At 42.3% G+C, this 16,401-nt stretch overlaps 1 long non-coding RNA gene across 3 annotated transcripts; it reads left to right on the top strand.

Annotated features, from left to right (window-relative positions):
* The first annotated feature begins 2,772 nt into the window (after positions 1-2,772).
* Positions 2,773-14,037, top strand: LOC126527733 (uncharacterized). 3 transcript variants are annotated; one of them, XR_008611727.2, is made up of 5 exons: positions 2,773-3,136; positions 3,889-3,979; positions 8,118-8,303; positions 10,123-10,284; positions 13,935-14,037. It is a non-coding gene; the product is annotated as an uncharacterized lncRNA (long non-coding RNA). The 3 variants fall into 3 exon arrangements; XR_007598825.3 differs by having other exon boundaries at positions 2,774-3,136; positions 13,932-14,037; XR_011890307.1 differs by having other exon boundaries at positions 2,785-3,136; positions 10,123-14,037.
* Positions 14,038-16,401: the final 2,364 nt, after the last annotated feature.

Raw genomic sequence — 16,401 nt, forward strand, 5'->3', positions numbered from 1 at the left:
AGAGGATCCCATTTCTCTACAGAGCTTTCTTTTCGGTTTCACGCGAGAAATTCCTGCGGAACAGTACTTAACGGAAGCACTAGTCAACTGCACGGAAGTCCTGAAAAATGAAAATAAACTGTTGTAGTGTACTTTAGTTTGCCGTGTCACTTGGTTCCTCGCTTGTTATATTGAAGACTATATGACCCAACTTGACCGGAAGAATGCCAATTTGGGACATCAGAAGACATAAGAATTGCGCTAAGGTAATAAAAAATGATATAGTATAGCGATCAAATAGAGATAGTAACTTTTCTGCGGCGGTTGGCGTGTTTAATAAAACCCTAGCAGTGATATTTCACGACAAAGCGCCCGCGAATTCACATCGCAGCGTCACATCGCGTGCAAGTTACGCAAGTGACTAAACGAACGCCGATGTCACGCCTTCGACTGGGCCAACACAAACTGCCGCCCGCTCCCAGGGCAGCCAGAACGCCTGTATTCATACGGTGTAACCCTAGCCGCAGTAGTGCACCGAACAGCTAAGAGAAGTCACGCCGACACGAACACTACGTGCGTCCACGCTTAAAGACTAGCTTCCAATTTCGTACAGGCTGCTGCGTCTCGCGCATTTCGTGCTGGTTCGGCCCTTCTTTACTCGGAAATAGGCTTCGCCTTGCGCGAAGGTGGAGTTCACCGAACCGTGGAAGGGTTCGCCGGAACCGGCAGCTTCGGAGGGTTGCTGGACAATTACGTCAGAGGAGACGAGAGGTCGGCGACCTCGCATAGCTGCGGTTAAAATCGGGCGACCAGAAATGATTTCCGTGGAAGAAGACGCCCACTGCTGGCAATGAATTCGTCGATTAATAGTTCGCTACGTTCTCCAGGATCGGAGGCCCTTCTAAGGTGGACCGCTGTTCCATTCTCATCTACACTGTAAAAAATTTCCGTAATTATACGGAGGATTTCCGTCATTATACGGAGAACTGTAGGGTAAAAATACGGAAACTATGTCATATTTCAAAAATACGGCAAAATCTGCCGTTAATATACGGAAAGTGCTCTCCGTTTTCAGCTTTACGGACATTTTCACTGTAATCATATGTACGGCTATACACTGTTTTGGACCAAACAGACAGAATTCCGTATTTTTGTTATGCGAACATCCCTATTATTGTGAGAAAACTTAAGCTGTCTGAATGAGCGCTCGTTCTCGTAAAGTTTCAGCCAACAATATTTTATTGAACACGCAAACTGTACGCATTATGAAGATGCGTACAAAATGTGAGAGCTAGCCTTCTACCAAAAGCTGCAATAACAGATCGCATTAATATATATACGCATCTTCTATTGTGGTCGCAGTTTGCCGCGCATATGGGCCTCGCTGATCATATGCGCAAATATGTGCCTGTTCTCGCAATGTTCTCAAATTAAGCGCTTTGTAGTTAATAGTTGTAGTTTAAGTGAACGAAGAGCCGTGGACATACGTGCATACGTAAACAAGCTTGCAGCATTCAGGTGCTGGTGCACTGGGAATGACATTGGTGCTCTGTATACGCCAAAAATTGTGTGCACTCTAAATCAGTACCGAAACGCAGGGAGTGGTATAATGACCGTAACGGCATTTACATTTTGAAACAAATGGTCTCGAAGGGGGCTGGCGGCCTATAGATCCAAGTACAACGGTCGGATGAAATTTTCGAATGCGGCAAGCAATTAACCCAAGTGTCAAAGGGCATTGCTGAACTGCAATGTAGTTGGTTTATCTCATTCCCCTAATATTTACAAGATATCTCGTCTCTGACAATAACTGCCCATTCATTGAGACAAATCGATTACGCATAATCTTCACTGTTCATGTGTTAGTTCTTGCGATAAGATGTAATCGCAAACATTTGGCGCTTCATCTTGAACCAAGACCGGTAAGCGCGCTCCTTCTTGTACGGTAGAATAAAGAACGCGAACATGCACCGACATGTGTGTAAACTACTGGAAGGTGACTGAAGATGAAGGACCTATTACCGTGCTAGTACTGTGTGTACTGTAAAAAAGAAGAAAAAAATAATACGGAAAGAAAGAATGCCCAGTGCCGAGATGTAACGATTCAAGCTAGAATGCAACACCATTAGTTCCATGTGCTTTATATATGGGTAATGTTATGACACAACTCATTATTTACCCGTTCATTGCATGCACCAACCAGCCCAAATTATCGCTATACTAGAGATTATGGACGCATCGCAGTGCATTGTTTTGCACTTCATTGCAGCACAGGGGTTAGCTATCCCCAGTGGCGAACGCTTTGGTTGACCTCCCTGCCTTTCTGCTTCTTGCATTCTTTCTCCCTTTGTATAAAACGCACTAACTTGTGGGAGAGAAAGTGTTCTCCTCTTTTAGAATTGAATTAATTGTCAAGCAATTATATTGCAGTTCCAGTAACTGCATCGACCGGGTCCCGGTCGAAGAAACCAACAGCAGGCGTTTCAAGACAACAGCGAACTGTTATGTTTATTGCGCTGGGCATTTTATACCAGAGCGAGGGAAAGGGGGTAGTGGAAATAGAGGGCAAGGAAAGGCACGTGTCGTTCCAGCGTGCCAAGATAGCTTGTGCTCGTTGAACTGATACGATACAGTAACTAGAGCACAAATGCGAAAACGAAACCGATTCTGTTATCCGCGCTCACAGAGTGCGGCACCAGGGGGCAGCGCGCGCTGCGCGTCCGTTAGGAGTGGCAGACGGAGCTGCACAGTCAGCCGGAATTTTTCGTGTCGTGTTGTAAAAGTTGTTCATTTGCCGTAAATATCTCTTGATTTGTGCTCAAGAGTGAAGCAAGACTCCAAGGAAGAGAGATTGACGCATCGGGAGCGAAGAACAGAAACGATGGATGGTTACGCTGCTTGGGTCTCGCCACGTTCGAATTGGCAAAGTTCCGAATTTGTCGCTGTATTTTGTACGCTTGTGCGCTCGTCATTTGCCGTCATCGCGCGGAGATATTTGCGCTGGATGTCTTTCACTTCGTGTACAAAACTCTGCACGCTGCGGCATCGAAGGAGTTGTCCTGTGTTTGGGTGCACGTATGCGCTTGGACACGGATATATCCTGCTTGCCCTCAACGGGTGTTCAACAGTCTACGCGCACTCGTAACTTGCTCATGAGGTAAGCCCATTTTAATCTTATTTGGTTTGCATAACGTAGGTGTTAAAGTGATGTGCGGTAAGCCGGTGTCGCGAACAGAAATATTGTTTCAAAAGACCACTATGCAACTTCTTAGGGCAAAACTGACGCATGAATGGGGAAAGGGATCACGCTATCTTTTCAGATCAATTCCAGTCGTAGCGCGATCGGCTCGATCGCAATTTCCGTGAGGTACTTCTAACCTTTTGCTCACTCGCGTTAAAAGCGTAGAATAAAACTGCGTTCAGTTGCGCACTTGTATTGACGCTTGTATTGGCTTGAGAGCATACTGTATCCGATACAAGAACTTCTGTTAAAATACGGAAATAAACGTTCGAGGCAATAGCAGTCGCTCACTACCTGTGGTCGTTACTTTCTTGCTTGGGTGCACGTTTTAATTGTGACCAGAAAAAAAAAAGTTCTTTCCTCTGGCTGCTCTGCTGTGTTTCCTCGGTGCAACTTTTTGCAGTGCAGCAAGACGTGTTGCTTCGAATGATGTCTGGGCAGTCAAGGCATTCGTGTCAGTAAGCAAGCAGTAAACGGGGTATCAGTGCGAAAAAAATTGGACATACAAGAGAAGCGAATGGTATCATCATTGACTCTTTTATTTTACGAATAATTCAGTTGTGTTACTAAAGCGGAGAGTGGATATGCATGAAAGTCAGATTGTATTGATACTCAGCAAAAACAAGGTAACTAATCATTACTAATCAATCCTTTTCTTTTACTGAAAGGCAAGTTGCTGTTGTGCTGGAGCTGAGAAGAGGTCTGCTGCCTGCAATGGGTCCATCTCTCTCAAGTTATCGCAGTATTGTAGCTCTCAAAGTGAGTGGATCTTTTTTTTTCTCTTAGCTATTTGCCACCTGAATCATGACTGCCACCTGCCACCTGAATCAAGCTGTGTAGGTGATCTTTGTTAGTGACATTGGAGTGCTGGTGGACAAGCACTCCTTTATGATTGCAATGCATATGACAGAGTGTAGCTGTGGCAGTATGCGAAGGTGTTAATCTATAAGCCAAATTAGGTTCTGTGAGGTAATATGTTAATATATTGATGACATTGGATTGTGGTCTAGCAGGCAAAAATGCTAAACAAGGAGAAGTAATTTTAATTTGCACTTGGTAAGATGTGCAAGCAATTCAGGCTGTTACACATGAAATGCGACATTTGTAGATGTCTTCTACAATGCTGCAGTCCTGAATAGCTTCAGAGTTTAGTGATACCACTATAATTTCTCTGTAAAGCATGCAGCACAGTTTAGCATTGGGGGAGGCTGGCATCAACAGGCGTCTACTTACTTACTTAGTTAAATGGGGTTTAATGGCGCAAAAGCGGCTAAGGCTATGCTGCGCCAAACATGAGGTGTTTTAAAATCCAGTTAATGAAGGAAAAGGCTTTGTTAATAATCTATATTTTATGTAAAAATCCAGTGTCGTCTAGAAATTTACAAACGTCACATAATGGGACTAGCGGATCATCACCTAAAATTAGAGCAGGGTGTAAAGGTATGTGTAGTTGATATAATTTGTGCAAAAGTGTTCGTCTGTGTGTTTCAGTCTGCGTACATGTGAGTAATATGTGCATAACTGTTTGTGGCTGTTGACATTTCTCTCGTGTTGGTGTGTCTTCTTTCGTAAGTAAGTAATTGTGTGTGAGGTGTGTGTGCCCAATGCGTAGTCGGCATAAAACTACATTGATGAACCGCTCCTGATGGTAGCATGACTTCCACTCGCCAACTATGGGTTTCGTGAGATGTAGTTTGTTGTCAGCACAGTGGTCCCATTCACGTTGCCATTTCGCCGTTAAGGCTTTTCTAATCGCGCGGATGCTATCTTTGTATGGAAGTGTTGTGTTTGTTATCTCTTTGTTCGCTGCCATCGATGCATATCCATCGGCTGCTTCGTTATTCGGTATCCCAACATGACTTGGTACCCAGCAGAAGTGGATTGATCTCCCATATTTGTTAAGTGCGACCATGTTTAGTATGTCCCCTAACAGGGGTTCACACTCAGATTTTAGGTTTAGAGCCTTCAGTGTACTTAACGAATCAGTGTAAATGACTGTGTTTTTGTGCTTGCCAGTGATAATCTTTTTCACTACAACCCACAAAGCGTAAACTTCAGCAGTGAAAACAGAGGCATGTTTTGGTAGACGAATACTTCTTTCCCATTTTTCTGTTACGGACCCTACACCCACGTGTTGTTTTGTTTTGGATCCATCAGTGTAGAATTGCATGTGATTTTGATATTGGTCCTGAAGAGCACGGAATTCTTGTATAATGTGGTCGTGAGGAGTGTCTCTTTTCCTTAAATGTGTTAATGTCCAGTCGCACAACTGCGTGAAATCGTACCACGGGGCCAACCGTTCTGGTTTCTTGGCAACCTGGAGGACTTCGTGGGGAATTTCATAATCCCGACACTATTGCTCATGCTGCTGTACAAGTGGCCTAAACATGTTTGGTTTATTTCTGTAGTGTAAGCGTGAGTTGCACTGTGTGACGATGTTGTAGCATATGTGTTGCGGTGATTTGAATTCTCAGTACGTAAGGAAATGTGAGGAATGCTCTGCACTGCTGTAATGAGGGTTCGTTACATTCAACATATAAACTTTGAATAGGTGACGTCTACTTACTGTGAAGTTCAAATGAGGTGTTACTGTTAGGGTGACTATATATAATTTATGGTTTAATTCTAATCTTGTATGAGGCAGACATAGTTTACCCACTTCGTTAAACAATAGAGATGTAATATCTATGTATACAAGTATTACCCATTCATTTATGCCATTTGGACAATGGCAGAAATGCATGGGCAATACTTGTGTACATAGACATTACATCACTATTGTTTAACCAAGTGGTGCCCCTGCATGCTAAATTTTACAGGGCTATTATTAAGTAATGTCAACTTTTGTTGTAACATTAAGGCACCTTTTATATTATTACAGATTACCACCATTGTGTACCATCATAGTGTGATATTTACACTAAATGTATTTGACTTTGCTATAAAACCCTGCACAGTGGTGCATCATGAAATTTTTTTCCATAGTTTCTGGCCTCAGAATGCACTTCACGTTATATTCTTGTTTGCAACAAAACTATAATGCAGGTTTCTCTCCTTATATTTTGTGGCACTTCAAGCTGCGGCGAGCTAAACCACTGGGCAGCAATACTGGAATCGCTACTGCGTGTGGAGCTGTCTTCAAACACACACAAGGAATACATAATTGCTTTTTTAGTGCAAAACAATGGACACAGGAAAGACGACAGAACAAGGCGCTACTCTCAACTGACATCACTTTATTGCGTCCCTCCTTTGTAGACAGCAGAATCTAGAAGAACATGCGCTGTGAACACCATGTGCAGGAACCACCAACATCTGTTCACAAGAGCACACTCATAGGACAGAATCCAAAAAAACCATATTGAGCACTGTACAAGGGTAAAGAAAGCACACTAATGCACTGTGACCCCAATTACTGTATGAAGAAAGCTTCCGATAACTCTCTGGCGGTGGTATCACGGCTCTTTTTCAAAATCGTAGTATCACGAAACATTGCGAACATAAGCGATCCATACCAACAGGCACAGGTTCCCATTTGGCTCAACATTGTAAAATATGGAAGTGCAAAGCCATGTTTCGTAATACTATGATTTTGAAAAAGTGCTGTGATACCACCGCCCGAGAGTTATCGGAAGCTTTTTTCATACAGTCATTGGGGTCACAGTGCATTAGTGTGCCTTCTTTAACCTTGTGCGGTGCTCAATATGGTTTTTTGGATCCCGTCGCATGAGTGCGCTCTTGTGATCGGTTGTTGGTGGTCCCTGCACATGGTGCTCACTGCACATGTTCTTCTAGATTCTACTATCTATAAAGGAGTGACGCAATAAAGTGATGTCAGTTGAGAGTAGCGCCTTGTGCTGGTCGTCTTTCTTGTGTCCATTGTTTTGCGCTAAACAAAGTATTCATGGATTCGCACCAACTAGCCCGCCAATGCATTGTGTTGAACGCAAGGAAATGCTGCTTTGCCTTCTTTGACTGTGTTGCGGGCACTTCTGAAGTACTGTCTGTCCAATAACCTTGGTGGCATGGAAGTGCCGTCCACTTCTATGCGTTGCTTTCTGTTTCATTGTGGCATCACATCACATTATATTCATAATGTGTATGTACTTTTTCTAAGAGACCCATATTCCTATCCTTGTGTTATATTTGCTGTCGCATTATTTATGTGCAAATGACCAGTGCTCCAAGTTCCATTTTATCGCAAAGTAAACTACTGGTACCTAAACAGTTCTGTATATCAGAAAACCAAAGCCGTACTGCCGAACACTATCAAGCAGCAGCCTTAGTACAGTGTCAAGTAGTCAGATTTTATTGGTTATACAGAGGCGCACAGTGTACCTCTTTATTGCTGAACAATTAAGCTGTGTGAAAACTGAGCATTTATGTAGCTTCAACCACATGCTATTGGCCATTGTTCCTGCCCTCAGCAAATGTGGAAGATTATCATGGCATTTCTTTTTCTAACTCTTTTTCCTTATTACAGTGGGATTACTGCATGTGTAAGTAAGAAACGGATCACATAGGCAATCAAAAGCCAACAATGTGTAAACTTGGAACATTGATTGTACAGTTTGATGACCCAGAATAAGTAGAAATACACCATAAATGATTGACGATTAACTTTTACTTGACACAGGGCTAGAGCGTACAGTAAGCATACTGTATGCTCATACGGTGTCACATCAATTTAAATTTTAGTGTAGCTTTACAGTGTACGCTTCTATTGTTGCATTCTGTCAGAGGGATGGTAATGTTTCGCGTGTCTAGCAACTAGACTGTCTATATACAGTAGTAAAAATGTGCGAACTGTATTCTTTAATGATTTGATAGAATGTGTAGAACAATAAAGCCATACAATCAACGCACAGTGATGTGACTTTCTCTGCACATGTTGCAGGTTCAAAAAAGTATGGTGGAAGCTGTTGCCAAGGTTCCGACCAGAAAAGACAGCCAGTATAAAAGGGTCCACACCACTGATCTCTACTACAGGTCACGGACAGCTCATCGAGCACCCTCGACTGAAGCCAACCTTGTCCCGGAAGTTGGTGCTTCACAACCTTGCGGCAGCACTTAGTTTGCACGGGTGTGTGGCATTTCTTCCCCTAACATGCCTGCCTGATGTGCCATAAACTACCCAAGCATTGTTTCGAGGTGTCCAGAATTTTTCCATTGCAGTGTTTACAGTGTAGCTAACATAAGTGGCGTGCAATGGAAACACTGGTAAATGAGAAAAAACTTGATGTAAGAGAACACTATCGTATACGGGTTCAGATTGTCATAAAAGTGCTTACCAGACATGTAGAGACCTCCTAAAATGTGAAAAACCACAAAGTTTTTCGGCAGCAATATTATCTGATCGCACGCACTAGTTAGTCCACCATATGCACTGCTTCCAGGACAAGCGCCTGCATGACACCGCATTTCCACTGGCTTCACCTGCATCCGGTGCGGTGTGCTGCATCCAGCAAAACATTAGAAATCACTGGTGCACAGTGTTTTCTGTCCCCTTTCTCGACGCCTACTGAACACATGGTAAACTGTTTTCAAAGCAAAAAAACAGAGGGAAAGGGCTCTGACCACATTGCATTTTAAAGTGGCTGGTACTGGGTAACGCAAGTACTGTGGCATAGTAGATTTGCACCAGGCAACCTGTGCGCCCAAAAAGGCTGCTGTTTACTTGCAAATGGCCAACGTATTGTGAGCATGTTGAAGTTCTTTTTTTATTCTCATCGCTTATTTGGCTAGTGGAGACAGCTTTCACAACTGGAGAAGAAGCCTTGGAAGCATGAAACACTTCACAAAACCAGCTTAAATATATCGTGTCTGCATCACAATTTCATGGCTGCATGAGTGAACCCTCTGGTTAACATGTAAGAGTGTTCATGATGTTTGCCATGCATTATCCACTTTATTTACAGGTCAACCCTATCTTGAGATTTAAGCTGATGTTGCGTTTAGAGAAATTATGGTCGAGAGCCACCTTTTGAGAATACAGATTGAGCTCGACAGATTAAACGCCAGAACAAGTCGTTGAGGATTTCAGATCAAGAATCTTCAAAGGCCAGTTAATTTAGTGGTGTTAATATTCTGCTCAAAGTTGTTGACTGTTACGTTCGTATGGTGCCCAAGCATTGCGGTAACAACTTCACTTGGAGTACATAGCAAGGGTGTATTCGACGTGAGCTGCTGGCTTTTTTCTGTGTTTTCAAAAACTGGTTTCTTGTTCAGTTCAAGTTTTCAAATTTTCAAATTTTGCGTTGTTTATTAGGTGTTGTGTTCTGTTTCCTTTTCCTGCAGCTTCTTAGTTAAACATCTGAATAGTGAACACAACTTGACCTTTTGCTTGATTTTCTAGATTACTGCCCTCGATGCAAAACAATTTCACTTCAAAACTGCTTGTACCGTACTGAAAGAATAACTTGAAGCAGCCATAGCCACCAATAACACGCAAGAGATGATTATGAAAATTGTAATATTGTTTTTTGATCTACAGGGTGTCTTAACTATCGTGCACCAAGATTTAGAAATATGTGAATGCGAGGTAACTCGACAAAATGAAGGTAATGTTGTTTGCCGTCGCTTGGAGATACTCTGATTATATTTTGCATTCTGCCTAATTACATAATTCTTAATTAGTTAATAAATATCTCAAATAATTAAATGAAATGTGTCAATGAAAAGTTGTAGAGCAATATGAAAGCCTCCTTATACACTTTTTTGTTACTGTTACTCATTGTGTGCTACATAAAAGTGTTTTTCCAAGGAATAAGCCAGCGAATACACATAAAGTGTCTTGAGTGGCCAGTCATGTGTCAGTTTTGTGGTGCAAAGCCACGAATACACCTTAAATGGGTTCTTTTAAGAAAAAGACTTGGCTCAGAAAATTATCCTTCTTTATGCAGCCTGTGGAGACAAGGTTTCTTAGACATGGCCATGGCCCTCAAGGAAGATGCCGAGGCCACAGGCAGTTCCTCCAGTGACCGTGAAAAGGTCCCCTGGAGCACAAGTCTAATTTGGCACCCCTACCTTTCTCCTGCAGCTTTTCTGTCTACTTAGCTAACCAGGTGGGTCAATGATGGCAAAGGGAAAAAAGAATCAACAGCTTCAAACGTAGAACTTGCTCAAGCTCAACGCGTTTTTGGTGTGAAGTTTTTCCCTTATCATTTATCAAAAAACGGGTAATAAGTATATGATATGGTCTTCATACGGACACCTCTTTCCCACAGAGAATTAGCAGTAAAAAAAGCAGCTTATGAAGGCTTGAATATTAGCTAGGATGATGTGGCATAGATAGGATAATGATTATGAATGTTTCTGGTAAAGGTAGTGGTAGTAGAGTGAATAATCAGTTTATATATAGATTAAAAGACATTTCGTTCCAATGCCAGAATTTTAAATCATCCCAAATAATTCTTGCGTTTGATAGTCTATGCGCATTGAGTGACAGTGCTTCTTGATGCTTGCTTCTTGCTGACATCATTCTTATGCTGCATAATTCACCTGTTTAAATTCCCTATTTCTCCCATTCAAGCAACTTTACATTCATCATAACATACCTTGTCGATGAGTTCCAGAAACTTGCTGATGAGATTAGGGGGCGGCGTGCACCCCAGGCTGAGATATGCATTCAAGAGCCTAATATCTTGCAAATGTTAGAAATACTCCTGCTAAGCAAGTTCTTGGTGTCATACAAGGTTATTTGCGAGTATGAATTTGCCTAAATTTAGAAAACAGTCAATCTAAAACATGTCAAGCAATATCGCTGACAGTACACACACATTCCAACGGAACTAAATACAAATAAATATAGCACCAAATGCAGAATCATTGGCATGATGCCATTCTTTCAGTGGAATTAAATCTGTCCTGCGTTGTAAATCTGGAATCCTTTATAATCCAGACTACTAAATGCCTCATGAGGGTTGTGACGTAAAATATGCATGTATTTATTCCTCGTTTTTTTACATTAAGACCCGATAATGCTTAAACAGCAGTGAAAGAACTGAGATCACGGTACTTAATACGTTATATTGCTCCAGAAATCCGTTTTTCTGCCGATCGCTGCATTTGACACTACCAATTTTTGACAGAAAATGTGAGACAGAAGGCACATAACACTTAAGGTGGTGCTATTCACTTTGATTGTTTGGGAACAAAACTCATAATATACATGTTGTGGCCCTACGTGTCATTGCCTTTGAACAACAAAAAGGTAGGGGGTTTGCGTTTTGCAAAACTGCATGGAGGTTTTTACTGTGTGCAATTAAAATTAGAAACCTTCACAGCTGATACTAAATGCATTCTCCACAGCTTTAGGTTATACAGGTGCACTACTTTACGCAATACACACTCTTTTACCTCATCACTGCCCACACTCTTAGGCAAAGTTACACCCTTTGGAGTGCCCCTTCTGCCACACAACGATAATCGTCATCTGCCTTGTTGCGTTGCCTTTCTTTAACGCTGCGAGCCCTGTACTTTCCAGTAACGAACGGCATTCGCGTTATCAGCATGATAGCATTCCCGAAAGGAAAGTAGCGGGTGTGGCGTTTTAAAGAAAGGAAACACATCAAGGCAGATAATGATTATTGTTGTGTGGCAGAAGGGGCACTCCAAAGGGTGTAACTGCCTAAGAGTGCAGGTGGTGATTCAGATTCTTCAAAGGTGTTTCATTGTATGGGATAGCACATCGCTGTTCACTTATTTGCTGAATATTGCATTCCAATTGTGTCATATCAGATGAATCCATTAGAGAGCTTTAACTTGCCCTAAATTTATTACAGTTCTGTACTGGTAAACTGGCAGCAGCTTGCAGTGCTTGTGGAAAAACAATTGTAACCGCCATATTATATGCAACTGCTAGTGCACAGGCATTTGCAGCAGCAATGGTTAGGGTACACTTTTTTCTTCTGTTCTGGGGTATGCATCCTCCACGAGAAAGTAGTCTTTTTCGTCTTCCTCTTCTACCACATTGGAATGTAAAATGGGGTGTAATTTGTAGGGTATACTCTTGAATAAACTTCATGAGCATTTATTCTTGTCTGTGCCACAGATCATTGTTGCTACCACTATAAAAGCAGTTTACAGCACCCGTAGGGGACAATCTGTGAATCTTTAATGAACAGTAAGGATAATGAATAATCGAATAATTTTTAGTAATTTTCAACAAATTTAGCACTCTTTGCTTTCCACTGTGGTGTTTTTCAAACCGTAATGGCGCAAGGTTTGTCTGCAGGATGTCATTTTGTGTGAATGAGTGCACTTGTGTGCATAACACCTCATCGTCAACATTCTGCTGCACAGTATGTCATTAGCTTTCGTATGCATTGATCACTATCGGCTGCTCCTTTGTTAGTTGGAATGTAGCATTTATGTAAAGCACATTTGATGTTCTAACAAAAAGCATTGTGCCCTGTTATCTTCTCATTCTCCTACTTGAAGCCTAGTGCTATATTAGCATGGTTGACACCATGAGAGTGAGTGTGGTGTATAATTGTGTCTGGTGGGGTGGGGGGTGTACATTAACTTAAGCAACTTTTCCAGACGACTTGAATCAATATTGTGGAATGCTGTTTTTTTTTTTTTTTCAATCACTGTTACCAAGTTTCAGTTTGGTTGTGGCAACAAGTTTAATGTAGTTCGCTAGCACTCCTGCCAACACATATAATGTGCAGGCATCTGTGTTGAAAAAAAGACCAGCTAATGGTTTGCGAGGAGCTAAGGTCCATTTAGACCAGTAAATTTTGAGCTTACACCGGTGGAAATAACTGGTGAATGAAAGCACACCCAGGAGAACTGACCATAATATTTTCTTTCAATGTAATAATGATGAAGCTTTGAACTGCATATCAACTGACTTGTTTAAAAAATGACCCATTTCCTTGTTCAAGTAAGACAAAGGTTCCACAGGAAGACAGAAACTTGAGGCCGTCAACAGCAGCATGATTATAAACAGCGCTCGACGTTTTGCAATCTTGCACCTGGTTATCATATTGTCCATCCCATTTTTTTCCACAGGCTGTTCTTTACTGTTTTATGGTCATACCCAGTTTAATTTTAATGTCCCTATTTTTTAATATTTCGTTAATATATCTTTTCTTCATCGGCTTTTAACAAAATATGTATTCGTAATGTGCCTTCATTTACCATTTACAGTGATCTTAACCAGATGCATCTTGATACAAAATTTATTTTTCTTAATTCTTCGTTTTCCTTTTCCAAAAGTGCGAACTGTTTATCTTGATACCTATTTTGTCTTCTCGGAAGATTGGGTCTACTGGAATAATGACTGCTTACATGTGTACATCATTTTCTGTTTTGGTCACTCCTACTCTTTGCAAGAACTGACAGTAGTGCTCATACCCGCTCCATCACAATCACCACTGCTAAGCACACCCTTCCTTCCTTTATTTTAACACTTTGGCTTCTCTTGACCTATTATATGCACCAGTTTCTTCTCCCCCAATGAGGCTAGGGGCCACTGAGCTATGCACAATCCAAAACAACACAGCCAAGGAAAACATTTGCTACCCTAATGACGAGCACCTATGTCGAAATGTTGGCTATAGCAATATCCCTTGTTCCAACAATGTTGGTCTACTTACATGTTTTTCTAACACAGAAGTTACTGCTTTGTCGTGTTCTGTGATTATACTTTTTGCCGCTTTCTTTAGGATGGATATTCACGAATACTATTTGTTTCTCCTAACAGCAGCAAGTTTATCCTTGCAAGCATTTTGGGTCAAGAACAACTTTCACCAGGAAGAAGTGCAAGACGAGTGATTGAAGAAAATAAAGTTGCTTCTGTGATCTAAGAACTTGAGGACTGAAATGTTGCACCGTTGTGTATATATGCTATGCAGTGCATTCATATCACAAAGTGCAATGTGTTTTATCTCTGCAGCCATGTCAGTGTGTTGACAAGACAGTTTTCTCAATGGTGACCTGCTGCTTTGTCTATGAGCTGCCTTCATGACATTAGCATTAAAGGCGATGTACTGTCGTGGACAAAAGTACCCTGGAAGTGCGAGCGTTGACCAAATCGCATTTCTGTTCAAGACCGCTGAAAACAGTGGGTCACGTATGCACATTCCGAATGCAGATGGTAGCACGGCTGATCCCAGCAAATAGTGCACCATAAAATTCGGTCGACTCTCGCACGTCCTGGGCAATTTTGTCCCCGATGGCACATTCTTCGAACAATGGATATGCTCTGCAAGATGAAATACGGGAAGCACGTGTACTTTAACGGAAATAGTACAGATTTAGCATACGGAGTCTCGTTTTCTGAATACGGCAAGCACCTGTATTTTAACGGTTATAGTACAAATTCAGCATAGAGTGTGTTCCGTTTTCTGAATACGAGAAGCACCGTACTTTAACGGATATAGTACAGATTCAGAATACAGAGTCTTCCATTTTGTAGATACAGAAGCACTCGTATCTTGTATTACGGTCTCTCTTTTACAGTTGTCCGTTCTACGGAAATGACCGTTCTTAATTTACGGAAGAGTGTTCGGTCACAAATTACCAGCAAATTTTCTGTAAAGTAAGGAAAATTTTTTTTACAGTGTAGTCCATTGGTCACTGTCATCGCACGCTTAAATTCAAACCCTGAAGCACAAAACAAAAATATAATAATAAATAAAAAAGGCCATATGACACGATTGCCGAGGTTTGCACCATCCAGCGACCCAATGATCGATAGTGTGTACAGGAAGAGCGGGGCCTATAGATGAACTGTTGTTTTGTTCATGTTCTCCAAGATTTCTGTTCATCATGACGAGCTTTCAAACTTTCCTTTCGAGCTGCAAGCAGCAGAGCCGGCACCTCGGACTACAAATTCTTGCCTCTTTCTTCTTTTTTTTTTATCGTCGTCTCTTTCTTAGTGATGAGTGTCTAGTGCTTTAAGCACGCTGGGCGACAGCGTCTGTTTCCCGTCGAGTTTAGGCCTAAGACGTCAGTTACCTCACTTCCGCTTTATTTGGTAGCGTCACTCGGGCCCGTTATGCGGCCTTGTGGTAACAACAACAAGAAAAGCTGCTTCTGCTGCTGCTGCTGCTACTGACGCCACCGAAGACACGGCTGCTATTTTTCTTTTGTTGATGTTTACCTCTTATTAAAACAAAATAAAAATTAAAATCTTCTTCGTGACATCACAGCGTCAAAGTCTCACAGTGTTCACTTCAGCACAGCTTGCAGATTGAGTAGTCCATAAACACTAACATTGCATGGGTATAAAGTTTTTACTTGCCGGGTGCGCACACATAACCATCGCACGAAATTGCACGTTGCATAGGACGTCAGTAAAGACAATTTGCCAATCGCATTTAATTTAACAGAATTTAATTGCTAGCTTCCCTACAGTTTCACTTCAAATATATTCCAATATGTGCGTTGTGTGTCGGCCTAATTTTATTGAGATAGCAGTTACATGGACTCTTATGGCGAACTTTTGCCTTCCGCCTCACTGCCTTAAACCTCAGAGGGAGGCGAGATCCTATCGCGCCCCTTACGCCATTAGCTGTAGGTGAGAGGGAAAGAGTGCAAGGGTGCGGGAGCCGAGACGGATGATGCCTTGATGCGCACAGTCTATTCCACGAACCCATTGCTGGAGGTCATGTGTTCAAACACGCTATGGGGTGGAGGGGGTGGGGGAGGAGGGTGAACTGACAGGCTTGTCCCCTGTTCCATCGTGGCCGTGGCTGTATATGGCCTGTCTGAGCGGCTGAGCGCCTACGCGGGCCACGCGCCGTATGTTGGAAGTAATCTGCGGAGAGTACGAAGGCTAAGGGCGAGCCGAGTTGGCTGGTGTTTTGAGGCACGCCGCGTTTCTGCTCATATAGTGCCTGCAGGTCGCTTAGTTCAGGTCAGAACATTGTTTCAGGCCGACCTCTCAGCTTTTCTATCATGATAAATATGCCTCTCTCTCTCTCTCAAGCTTCCGAGGCGCGATGAAGCGAGAGGCAGCACAAAGCGTTTACTCCCCGTTGACGCCACTATTCATTACACCAGCGTAGTGACAGAGCATTCACGGCCATCGAGTGAGATCTGTTCACGTTTCCTCAGCCCGTGACTCCTGGCTTGTCAATATTTTTTAGCAAGCGAATGTTTACAGCAACTTATGCGGTCTATAAAACTACGAAAGTTACTTCGCGCAGTTGTTGACGCGCAATTGACCT

Source organism: Dermacentor andersoni, chromosome 9 (genome assembly GCF_023375885.2).
Source record: "Dermacentor andersoni chromosome 9, qqDerAnde1_hic_scaffold, whole genome shotgun sequence".
NCBI lineage: Eukaryota > Metazoa > Arthropoda > Arachnida > Ixodida > Ixodidae > Dermacentor > Dermacentor andersoni.